This window comes from Dermochelys coriacea, chromosome 18, assembly GCF_009764565.3.
Source record: "Dermochelys coriacea isolate rDerCor1 chromosome 18, rDerCor1.pri.v4, whole genome shotgun sequence".
NCBI classification, from domain to species: Eukaryota; Metazoa; Chordata; order Testudines; family Dermochelyidae; genus Dermochelys; species Dermochelys coriacea.
In genome coordinates this window covers 8,651,756-8,663,169 of record NC_050085.1, presented here as the reverse complement: position 1 = coordinate 8,663,169, position 11,414 = coordinate 8,651,756, and positions in this window count along the sequence as shown.

The following is an 11,414-nucleotide window of genomic DNA, read 5'->3' as shown; positions in this document are numbered from 1 at the left end:
GGTAACTATTAATATTTGTTCAGGTCAAAACACTATGAAGGGAAACTCTCGCTGCGAATGTCTGACTGATGGACAGACAGATTAGAGAGACAAACTGACTAAAATAGATTATGGCCTTCTAAAGGCATCAGCCTTGGCAGTACTAGTCTTCTCTGGGATAAGACACACATCTTTCTTCTGGCTTAAACTCTTTGACGAGCATAAGATCTCTGGGTCTTCCTCTATATTTGGGCACTACTGTAATATTAATAATCCCAAAAAGAATGGTGATGTCCACTGACACTAAGAAACACAGCTACAGATTTGTGGCCCGAGTGTTAACTATTTCCATAGATGCTGAAAATCCATTTAGTGGGAATAGAAATAGAAACCTTTCTTATGCTTTGAAGGTTAGAAAGAGGGTTGAATAGTAAGAGACTGACAGTCCTGGAAAATGTTGTTCTTTATGGAACATAATCACAGGCAGAGGCAGTACAGGTTTCCCTCCCACGGCCTTGTGTCAGTATACTTCAAGCCTGACTTGAAGGGCCTAGAGATCTATGGGATAAGGGGTAGTTCAGCTTAGATGTCTCTTCAGTCCTTGAGAAGACTACTGACAATGGATCTCATCACAAGGGAATCTTTCAACTAATTTCAATGGGAGGTGGATTGGGCCCTAGGATCTTGACTCATTTCACAACCGCTGCTAAATCGCACCTGGAGAAACACGTTCCAATATGAAAATAAATATTTGCAACAATGAACAACTAAGTTTTGGAGCAAAGGACAAATCTTTCTATTCATACTGTACTAGACAATAGGACTCTCTTGCACTCATTATTTATCATACCAATTTTTTCCCTTTTTTAGGAGAATTTCAGCTCTTCCTAGTTAGAATTCCTGAGAAAATTTTGCTTTTCCTAGCTTTCAGTCTCTCTTGTTTCTGTATTAACATAATGATTAAGTAACAGGCTTCAGTCTGACAGGGAGAGAGGTTATTAATTAGAAAAGTGTTGAGGTGGTAATAATAAGATGTGCATTACATACAGAATAAATATCTTGCAACTGCGACTTCAGAACTCAAATCCCATCAAGAGATTCTAAGGGCATAAGACCTGACAGTTAAGTTTAAGTAGTTTGTGTAGGCAGCAGAATCTTTAGCCTGAGAATTCAAATTTGCCTGGTTGATCTTTCATAGAATAAATTATCCTCTCTTCTCCCATCTTCTATTTCTTCTTCCCTTCTAATTCTTCTTTCCCCTCTCATCTTCTATTCTTTCAACTCCTCTCCCCATTCTCTACTCCTTCCCCTTTTTCCTCTTCTTCACACTGCTTCTGAAGGCTGGAGCATCCTCAGCTGTTGCAGTATCTGTTCTTGGTATACCACCAGAAGAAGAGCCAAATGTGCTGTTACCATCTTGGAGCTGATCTACAGCTTGTATAAATAAATGTAACTCCATTAATTCCAGTGCTGATTCGCACCATCAGATCTGATCCCTTGTTCTGATTCATTGATTTTGACAACTACCTGTAGTGTCATACTTGTGAATTATCAAAAGGTTTACTCCCTGGGTTAAAATCGGTTTCCCACTGCAGTCCTTTTTATGTCATCATAATGACACTGCTGCTTCCATGTTCCACCTCAGTAACTAACTACCCACTTTGCAACCCACCAATGATCAACAGGGACAACCTTGTGTCTGACTCCTATTCCTAATATAATAATTGCAAAAACTATTTGCCTTTATAGCCATCAATGGACCAGTTCATACCAAAAAGCAGTCTCTGGCAGTTAAGCTATTTGTAGAGGAATTACTGCAGCATAAGTCCATGTGACATCAGCCAGTTCTCTTTCCAATTACAGTAGAGGTGTAAGGCACTGCTAAGTACAGAAGCCTCATTTTACATTATTTTCTGAACTTCAAATCATCCTGTAATAAAGTTTGTTTTCTTTATTTTATTCCAATAAAACCATATTATAATATCCCTAAAGTTTATAACATCAGATAATACTCAGTTGCAACAATTATTCCATTCTGCTTTCTTCACTTACAACATCCCCAGCTATAACTTATGGTTATAAACTAGAGATGTAAATATTGTTTAAAAAGTTAGAATTTTTATCATTTAAATGGTTAACCGATTAAAGGGAGAGGGGCTGAGGTTGCTCTGGCTGGTCGGCCGGCCATGGGGCTGGTCGGCCGGCCATGGGGCAGGGGTCAGCTGGCCAGCCTGCAGGCTGTGGCTGAGGTCCGGCGCCAGGGTCCAACGCTGCATGGACCAAGGTCGGGATCTGGTGTGGAGTGGCATGGCATGGCATGGCCGGGGACCAGCGCTGCTCAGCTGGGGTCCAGCATGATGCAGATGGGGCTGGGGTTGGGGTGTGGTCAGGGCCAGCCAGCGCAGATGGACGTTAACGGTTAATGTCAGTTAATGTTTTACGTCCCTACTATAAACAGATCTGAGTGGTCCTTCACTCCGTTGAAGACTACCCTGGATTACGCTGTGGTTGGCCTATATTTGGCCTCTGGGACTCACTTTAGCCACCTGTACATAAAGGTTCTTGTGTCTTGTGCCTTATGTACTTTAATATATGGTTTTGCCTAGAGATGGGCCCAAACCAAAATATCAGAGCAGAACACTCCTAACTTTGGTGAAATACAGATGCAGTTTTTTGCAGCTTGCATCAAGTTATATAATGGACTGGACCAAAATCCTCATTCTGAATGCTTCAAGTTTTTGGTTCTGGATCCAAACTTTGCAGTGGGGCATATTTTTAAAAAAGCTTCAAATATTTGTTCAGTTTCAAAAAGCAAATTGTGATTCAGCCAAATTCATGAACTTGATGACTTCTGAGGTCCCTTCCAGCCCTACATTTCTATGCTCCTCTTGTTGTCACTTCTTACTGCCATTTGAGCACCTAAGTTTTACGAGCACAAATACTCATAACAAATATATTTTAAGACTAAACGTCACCAGAAGTGACGTTTGAGTTTATAAGTCACAATTCATGCTGTGTTGGTTACTTATCTGATTCAGTTTGCAAATTAATTCCAGTTCAGCAGTCTCTCGGTGGAGTCTGTTTTTGAAGTTTTTTTGTTCTAATATTGCCACTTCTAGGTCTTTAATTGAGTGACCAGAGAGACTGAAGTGTTCTCCGACTGGTTTTTGAATGTTATAATTCTTGACTTCTGATTTGTGTCCATTTATTCTTTTACGTAGAGACTGTCCAGTTTGGCCAATGTACATGGCAGAGGGACACTGCTGGCACATGATGGGATATATCACATTGGTAGATGTGCAGGTGAACGAGCCTTTGATAGTGTGGCTGATGTGATTAGGCCCTATGATGGTGTCCCCTAAATAGATATGTGGACACAGTTGGCAACAGGCTTTGTTGCAAGGATAGGTTCTTGGGTTAATGTTTTTGTTGTGTGGTGTGTGGTTGCTGGTGAGTATTTGCTTCAGGTTGGGGGGCTGTCTGTAAGCAAGGACCTGCCTGTCTCGCAAGTTCTGTGAGAGTGATGGGTCATCTGGACGGTCTCTACGTAAAAGAATAAATGGACACAAATCAGACGTCAAGAATTGTAACATTCAAAAACCAGTCGGAGAACACTTCAGTCTCTCTGGTCACTCGATTATAGACCTAAAAGTGGCAATGTTACAACAAAAAAACTTCAAAAACAGACTCCAATGAGAAACTGCTGAATTGGAATTAATTTGCAAACTGGACACCATTAAATTAGGCTTGAATAAAGACTGGGAGTGGATGTGTCATTACAAAAAGTAAAACATGTTTATTTCCCTCCTACCCCCCTCTCCCCCGGTTCCTCATGCATTCCTGTCAACTGCTGGAAATGGCCCACCTTGATCATCACGACAAAAGGTTTTTTTTCCTCTCCTGCTGGTAATAGCTCACCTTACATGATCGCTCTCCTTACAGTTTGTATAGTAACACCCATTGTTTCATGTTCTCTGTGTATATAAAATTCCCCTACTGTATTTTCCACTGCATGCATTCGATGAAGTGAGCTGTAGCTCACAAAAGCTTATGCTCAAATAAATGTGTTAATCTCTAAGGTGCCACAATTACTCTTTTTCTTTATACCTAACTGTGAATCTTCTGAAGACCAAGAATTAGTCACTGAGGAAATACGTAAATCAGGAGTTTATTGCACCTTTTCAGTTACCCCTTTGCAATTGTAAAGATCTGTCAGTAGATAATTTGAGAGCTGGGGAAAAAAAGACAAGTTAGATCAGGATGGGACAATTCATTCTTAAACCTGTTGGCTTTACCTCTAGCTGAAGGATGAAGGTGGTCACAATCTGTGTCTTAATACATCTTTGATACAGCCCCTGGACTTCTGATAAGTTGTCATTGTGGCCCCTGATTAATAATGTTTTGACACTGTTGTTTTAAGTGATCCTCCTAGGTTTTACATTTCCTTATCCAACTCTAATCTCAAGAATAATGACGGTACAAAGGCTCTCAGTTGTATTATATAAGAAATGCAATCTAGGTCAGTCATCTTTGATTTCAAGGCTGCAATCTCAATACAGAAATCTAGGAAATGTGGGTCTGTACTGAGAAATATATCCTCCTCTCTCCCTTCTCTTTCTCAGATGGTGTTAACATTTGCCAAGTCAAGAAATGTGTGTCACACTGATTGAAAAAAGGTATTTTATAATGAGCTTCGCAGGAAGTCGAAGCCACAGGACCCTGGCACAGTGAAATCCCACAGCCAAAGCAGGAGACAATGCCATGGAGAAGAAAGTGCAAATAATTGAACAATGAAAAAAGCGTGGTAAAAGCAGAATGATTAGCAGTGGTGTTCAGCCTCTGAAAAGGAAGGGAAAGGAGATAGATACCAGGAGGCATGGGCATTTACGTAGCACTTTTCATATTCAGCGCTTACAAACCCTGAGTAATCCTTACAGTGTACCCATGAGATAGACAAATAAATCATCAATGATGATCCCCCACTTTACCCGCAGGAAATTGAGGAAGTGAAGTTAAAATTGCCTTCCACAAAATGAATCATTGTCACAGGAGGAAGTAGGCCTAGAGAATACCCAGATTCTAGTACTGTACTCTGGTCAATAGGCAGTTATACCTTTGGGATGCATCACACGTACCTTTGGCATGTGGCCAAGTAGGGCAATAGTGACCAACCAGGATCAGTCAAGACCACTTGGTTGGGTGGGTTCATTGAACAAAATGAGTTTTAATAAAGCCAAATGCAAAATCTTACATCTAGGAACTAAGACGATGAGGAACTGTACTCTGGAATGCAGTGACACTGAAAAAGACTTGGGGATCACGGTAGATAACCAGCTGAACATGAGCTCCCACTATGATGCCAAGTAGGAGTGGGGAAGAGGGATTATCTCTGAATACTACATTAGTAAGACTACTACTGGAATACTGAGTCCAGTTCTGGTGTCCACACACCAAAAAGAAGATTGAAAAATTATAAAGGGTTCAGATAAGAGCTACAAGAAGGTTTTGTGGTCTGGAAAACATGCCCTGTAATGAAAGACTTAAGAAGCTGTAACTATTTAATTTATCCAAATGAAGATTAAGGAATGACTTGATCATGATCAAATACTGCTGATCAGAAATTTTCCAGCAAAACTACCAATTCGCTGAGGCACACTAATTCATTGACTCTATTACAGATTCAACAAAACTTTTCTTGAAACAGGGTACACAGTCTACAGCAGAGAAAGCCACTCAGCTGGGAGCTCCAGCTGAATAGCAGTGATGGAACTGACAAGAATGTCAATTTCACATATTTCCTTTTGGGAACAGGTTTCCCTCTTTCTGAAATGAAATTTTAGGGGGGAATTTGCAGTTCGCTGAGAAATTTCAATAAATTTACTTTCATTTTGAGTAAGAACAAACAGATTGCAAAATATCAAAATGTCTTGCGAACCAAAGCCCCTGAGCTGGCCAGTTCTATCTACAAGAATCTACAGGGGGAAGAGATTTCTGAAAGTAGCTGGCTCTTTAATCTAGCAGAAAAATGCACCATGAGATATAATGGTTGGAAGCTGAAACTAGAAATATTCAGACTCAAAATCGCGTGCATATTTTTAAGTGAAGGCAATTACTCATTAGAACAACTTACCTAGGATGTACTAGATTCTCCATCACTTGAAATCTTTAAATCAAGACTGAATACCTTTTTAAAAGAGATGCTCTAGCTCAACGAAGCTACGGTTTTGATGCCACAATTACTAGGTTACTACTGACCTATGTTACGCAGGATCACTATTGTCCCTTCTGGTCTTGAAATCTATTCATCTAAAATTAGAAAGGGTACGCCCCTTGTAGCCTCAAAATCCCTCTCACAGTAAACTGTTACTAAATTTACCGTTCATAATATTTGGCTGCCCTAGGACTTGTATCTGTTCTATTTACATGCCAGAGCAGATTTCATTGCACTGCTTCCTCCTCTCTCTCTGCCGCTGCCCCTCCTCTAGCAAAACAACCCTTGCATTTCCCAGAGGCCCGGTGCAATGGCTCTGGTAGGGTAGCCAAAAGGCAAAGTTGCACCTTTCTCTGGGGGACTCGTTGTCAGTGGTTCTGCTCCACAGCTCCTGAAAGTGATTGAGGACCCTCCTACCGTGCTTGCGCGACCAGCCTTTGAAAGGCAAGTCTACAGAGGCGCCGGAGGGCAGGTGACACCTGAAGCTGTGTGAAATGTGCTTAGCAAAATGCGCTTCTTCCAGAGAGCAGCTCGGGCTGGCCGGGAGGCTCCTGGCCCATCTACGTTACTGCGGGGGGGGGGGCCCTGAGGTTTCTGGCTCCACATGTACCTGAAACTGACGGTCCGGCTAGGAGCCCCCTGCCCTAGGCTCTGCAGAGATGGAGCGTTGTGTTGTGACCTCAGCCTACTACGACGGTGTTTCGTGGGCCCGGCCCGGCCCGGCCTGGAGCGAGCCTCCCCCCCGCCCAACGGCCCGGCCACACGGCCGAGCTGGAGCTCCGAGTCCAGCCGCAGCGCCCCCTCTCCCGGTGCGCACTTTGCGTAGTCCTCCCGCTCCCCTGCGCTGGCCACGTGAGGCCGCCGCCGCATTCGCCGTTTGGCTACGCGAGCTGCGTAACGCGGGCCCTCTCGGCGTCCCTGAGCCTCGGGCTGGGATTGAGCCGCGAGCCGGCCTGAGGAGGCGGGAGAGCGGGGAGGCGACGGCATTTTAGCACCGTGGCGCCCCCTCCCCCCTGGCGGTTTGCGGGCGGAGACGCACGGTAGGACAAGGGACGGGTTGTTTCTGGCTGGATCGGGCCTGGACATGCGTTTCCCCCAGACCGGGGCCCAGGGGGAGCCCCCCTCACTGGGGTCCCAGCCTGGGGGCTCCCCTCCCGGGGGAAGCGGATCAGGGCGGGGAGTTGCCCTCTCCCGCCCCACCCCCACCCCCACCCCCACCCGCGGGGCTCAGGTTCGCACAGGGCTTCGCTGTCCCCCCGCATTCACCCCCTTGGAGGAGTGGGGATGCTGGAGCCTGCCCCCCGAGTCTGAGCCCTTTGGGGAAACCGTGCACGCTGCTGCCCCCCCCCCCCAATAGTCACCCTAGGGGGCTACAGGGGAGCTGCTGCTGTCGGGAGCAGAGCTGCAGGAGCCTGGACGGGGAGCGTAAAACGTTTTTGGAAAGGGGGCGAGATGGAGAAAATGGGACCCTCACCCCCAGCCTTGCTCCTGTTCAGGGGGTGATAACAGGTCACACGCACACAAGAGCCTTCCTGCACCCTGGGTGGATCTGGTTTCCGGATCTAATCCTGTGCTTAAGCAATCTTGTCCATCTGGGTGTGGATTCTAGCGATAATAATTGTATTTGCACTGATGCATTCCTCCCGGGCTGATGTCTGTACCCACTCAGAGATCCACCATCTGCTTTACTATATCCCACGGTACGGCTCGACCTTTAACCATCTTCATGGTTTAATAAGAAGTGTTCCGATGAAGTGAGCTGTAGCTCACGAAAGCTCATGCTCAAATAAATTTGTTAGTCTCTAAGGTGCCGCAAGTCCTCCTTTTCTTAATAAGAAGTGCTTTCTCCCCTAGAATCTACTGAAACACTGCCGCTGCCCGTCACTCTGTCTGGCTCCCTGCTACCTTCCCGTTGACACCTTAGAGCAGAACTGTGCAGAGCTTGGTCTCTGCTCCCATCTGATCCTACTCTCCGTTCACTCTGCCCAGGCCTCATACTTAACCTCTCCCTTTCTATTTGTCTGTTAGTGCTTCCCTCCCTGGCCTCCTGTAGCTGGCATCTACTCCTTTTTACCTCCCTCCACAAAGTAAGTTTCCTTCATGTCAATTTCCTCCCCAGGGAAGTGCTGTGTGTTTTTGTTTTGTTTTTAAATATTTTTCTTCTAACATCTTATAGAAAACAATAGTTCCACTTATTTTACTCAAATAAAAAGCTCTCACAGAACTACACAGGAAACATTATCACATATTCATGGATTAATTTATATCCAATCTAGGATCACATATGGGTCCCCTATCGTCTTAAATGTCTCTAGTTGATCCCTGAAAGTGAAATTCACTCCTTTGCAGAGGACCACCATAAAGGTGAAGATAGATAAATTTAGACTTTGAATAAGGCATACATCTTTAACAGAGAGGGTAATTAATTATTGGAACAACTTACCATGGGATGTAGTAGATTTTCCATCACTGAAATTTTTTAAATCAAGAGTAGTCATCTTTCTAAAAACTTGATCTAGCTTGAATAGGCAGTTATAGGATTGAAACAGAGTTCAGTGGGTGAAGTACTCTGGCCTGAGCTATGCATGAGGTCAGACTAGATGATCATAATGGTCCTTTCTGACCTTAAAATCTATGAAAGGTCTATGCACTATGTAAATTCCACTTGATGCCTATTCTGAGGGTTTAAATTAGATGTAAGTGTTCACTGGCCTTTTGCTCGCCCTTTGTGCACTCCAAATGCAAAAAAAGGCCTGATCTAGAGATCAGTGAGCTTTGGATGAGGTCTCAATAAAATAATGCCAATACTGTCAACCCCAAATGGTCAGATTTTGTGAGTCAGGCTGCAAAAATCGTGAGTTTGTCTTTAAAATTATGAGTTTTTTTTAATAAAATGTACTTTGGATTGTTTTTATTTGCCTTTTGGTTTTTTGAACCTTTAGGGCTTCTTAGGTGTGGTCAGAGTGAAGGGGGAGTACAATGAGATGTGAACAGAGACAACAGGAGCTGAGTTGCACAGAGCCTTGAAGGTGACTTGCTGGGGAAGGCAGTGGAGGGGCGTAATCTCTGTCAGGTCTTTAGGTTGCTTTGTGTTTTTAAGCTTTTCTCCGCAAACATGAGTGCTAGCAAAAACTTTTTTTTTTTTTTTTTTTTTTTTTTTTAAGAAAGCTGAGATTTTCCAGGTACTGTCCTGATTCCAGTACTGTGTGGTTTACATTAACTATACGGCTCTTCAGTGGAATTCTACATTATATTTGTATGTTTTGTGTCAATGTATAATCCATTCTGAAAAGTAAATGTTTATTGTGTGATTGTGCGTAGGTGGATCTAGATTCTGCAGGCACTTAAACAATGTGTGACTTTACTCATACGAGTAATCCAGTGGAAGTTAATGAGAGAACTCATGTGCATAAATCTGCTTATGTTCATAAATGTTTTCAAGATTATGGCCTTAACTGGCTTTTAGAGAGGAAGGATAGTCTAGTGGTTAAGGCACTGACTTGCGAGATCCAGGTTCGATTCCCTGTTCTGCCTCAGGCTTCCTGTGAGACCTTGGGCAAATCACTTAGCCTCTCTCTACCTCAGTTTACAGATGAAGATCATGACACTTCCCTGCTACATAGGGGTGTTGTGAGGAACTTTGAGATCTACTGATGAAAGATAAGAGTTAGGTGGTGGTATAGCAAATTACAATCTTCCTCTGGATAAGATGTTTTTAATGTTGCATTGCATTTTTCTGTCAGCATCTGAAATAACTCTTGTGATTGCTATTTTAAAAGCTGTATAAATTAGAGTTTCCAAAATACTCATTTGAAATTCCTTTAATTCATTTGCCCAAACGGCATTTACAGGAATAATAAGGCATTTGTGTGAATTGTAAAAGCATCCACAGTTACATTAGATAAGATTAAAAAATATAAGGGATACAACCTGCATACTTAAAGGATAAAGCCAATCACTAACTGCCTGAGGTTACAAAGACATTTCCCTTAATATCAGTTTATTCTATAATTGCCCATTTCTGAGGTTTTTTCACTTTCCTCTGAAGCATCTGGGACTGCTGGAAAGAGGATAGTGGACTAAATAGTCTGTTGGTCTTATACGGTGTGTCAGTCTTTGCATTTCCACACATCCGGATAATAGCCGAGCGATAGAAATCGACGGCAGTGCTTTTATCAGTGCTATTTTATCAGTGCTATTTTATATTATATTATATTATATTATATTATATTATTTTATATTAGTGCTATTTTATCATTGGAAAAGGCATAATTATTCCCTGACATCCATTAACCTTATGGTGCCTTTCCTCTTAAAGACTAGATCAAGGAAACCTAAATAAAATCTCCCTCATTCTATTGACATCAGCAGAGCTCTCTTATGGCCACTTTTCAGGACAGCATCCCAATTTAAGAAAGTGCTCAATCCCATTGAAGTTTACACCATCTTCAAGTTACAAATATACTTAAATAGTTTCCTAAATAGAAAGAGGCTTACACACGTGCTAAAATGCTTTCCTGGACTAGGGCCCATGTGATTAAAGATAACTTGCATGAATAAGGTTTTGCAGAATCAAGCCCAATGCTAGGCAATCTGGAAATATTATTTAATGGTCATGAAGAAGAATATATTATCTGGTTGTAATTTTGTATGTTAAATAATCTGCTCCCCTGCTTTGCATTGAATCCATCATATGGTCACATTTCGCTCTGTGTGTCTAATATTGTTTAGTGTATGTCTATTATATCCTAATCTTGCAATTGGATCCATATGGACAGATCTTTCCTGCCACATAGACCACACTGATTTCAGTGAGTCTCCACGTGGTCAGAAAGTCTGCCCAGGCCAACCAAGTTGCAGGCCTTGAGCCTTATATGCAAACTGGTTGGAATTTCCTCCAGGATCTATACAGCTCTGAACATGCTGTCAGCTCTTAACAAATAACACTGTGAGAGATAATACAGAGCCCCTCAATGCTACTCAGATATTGTTGTGTGATGCAAGACAGTCCATCCCTCCAGCACCTGAAGTCCTGCGTCTTATCTTGTAATCATTCCTGCTCTTTTTCTTCTTGGGGAATGACACTCAGAAACTAAATGTTAAATTGTGTCTTCCTTTGCACCAATGCAACCCCACTGTGTCAATGAGATGACTTAGGTGCATTTGAGGGTTCCAAGGATTTAACCCATTCTGCTGGTTGGCAGTTCCAAGCATCTATATTTTA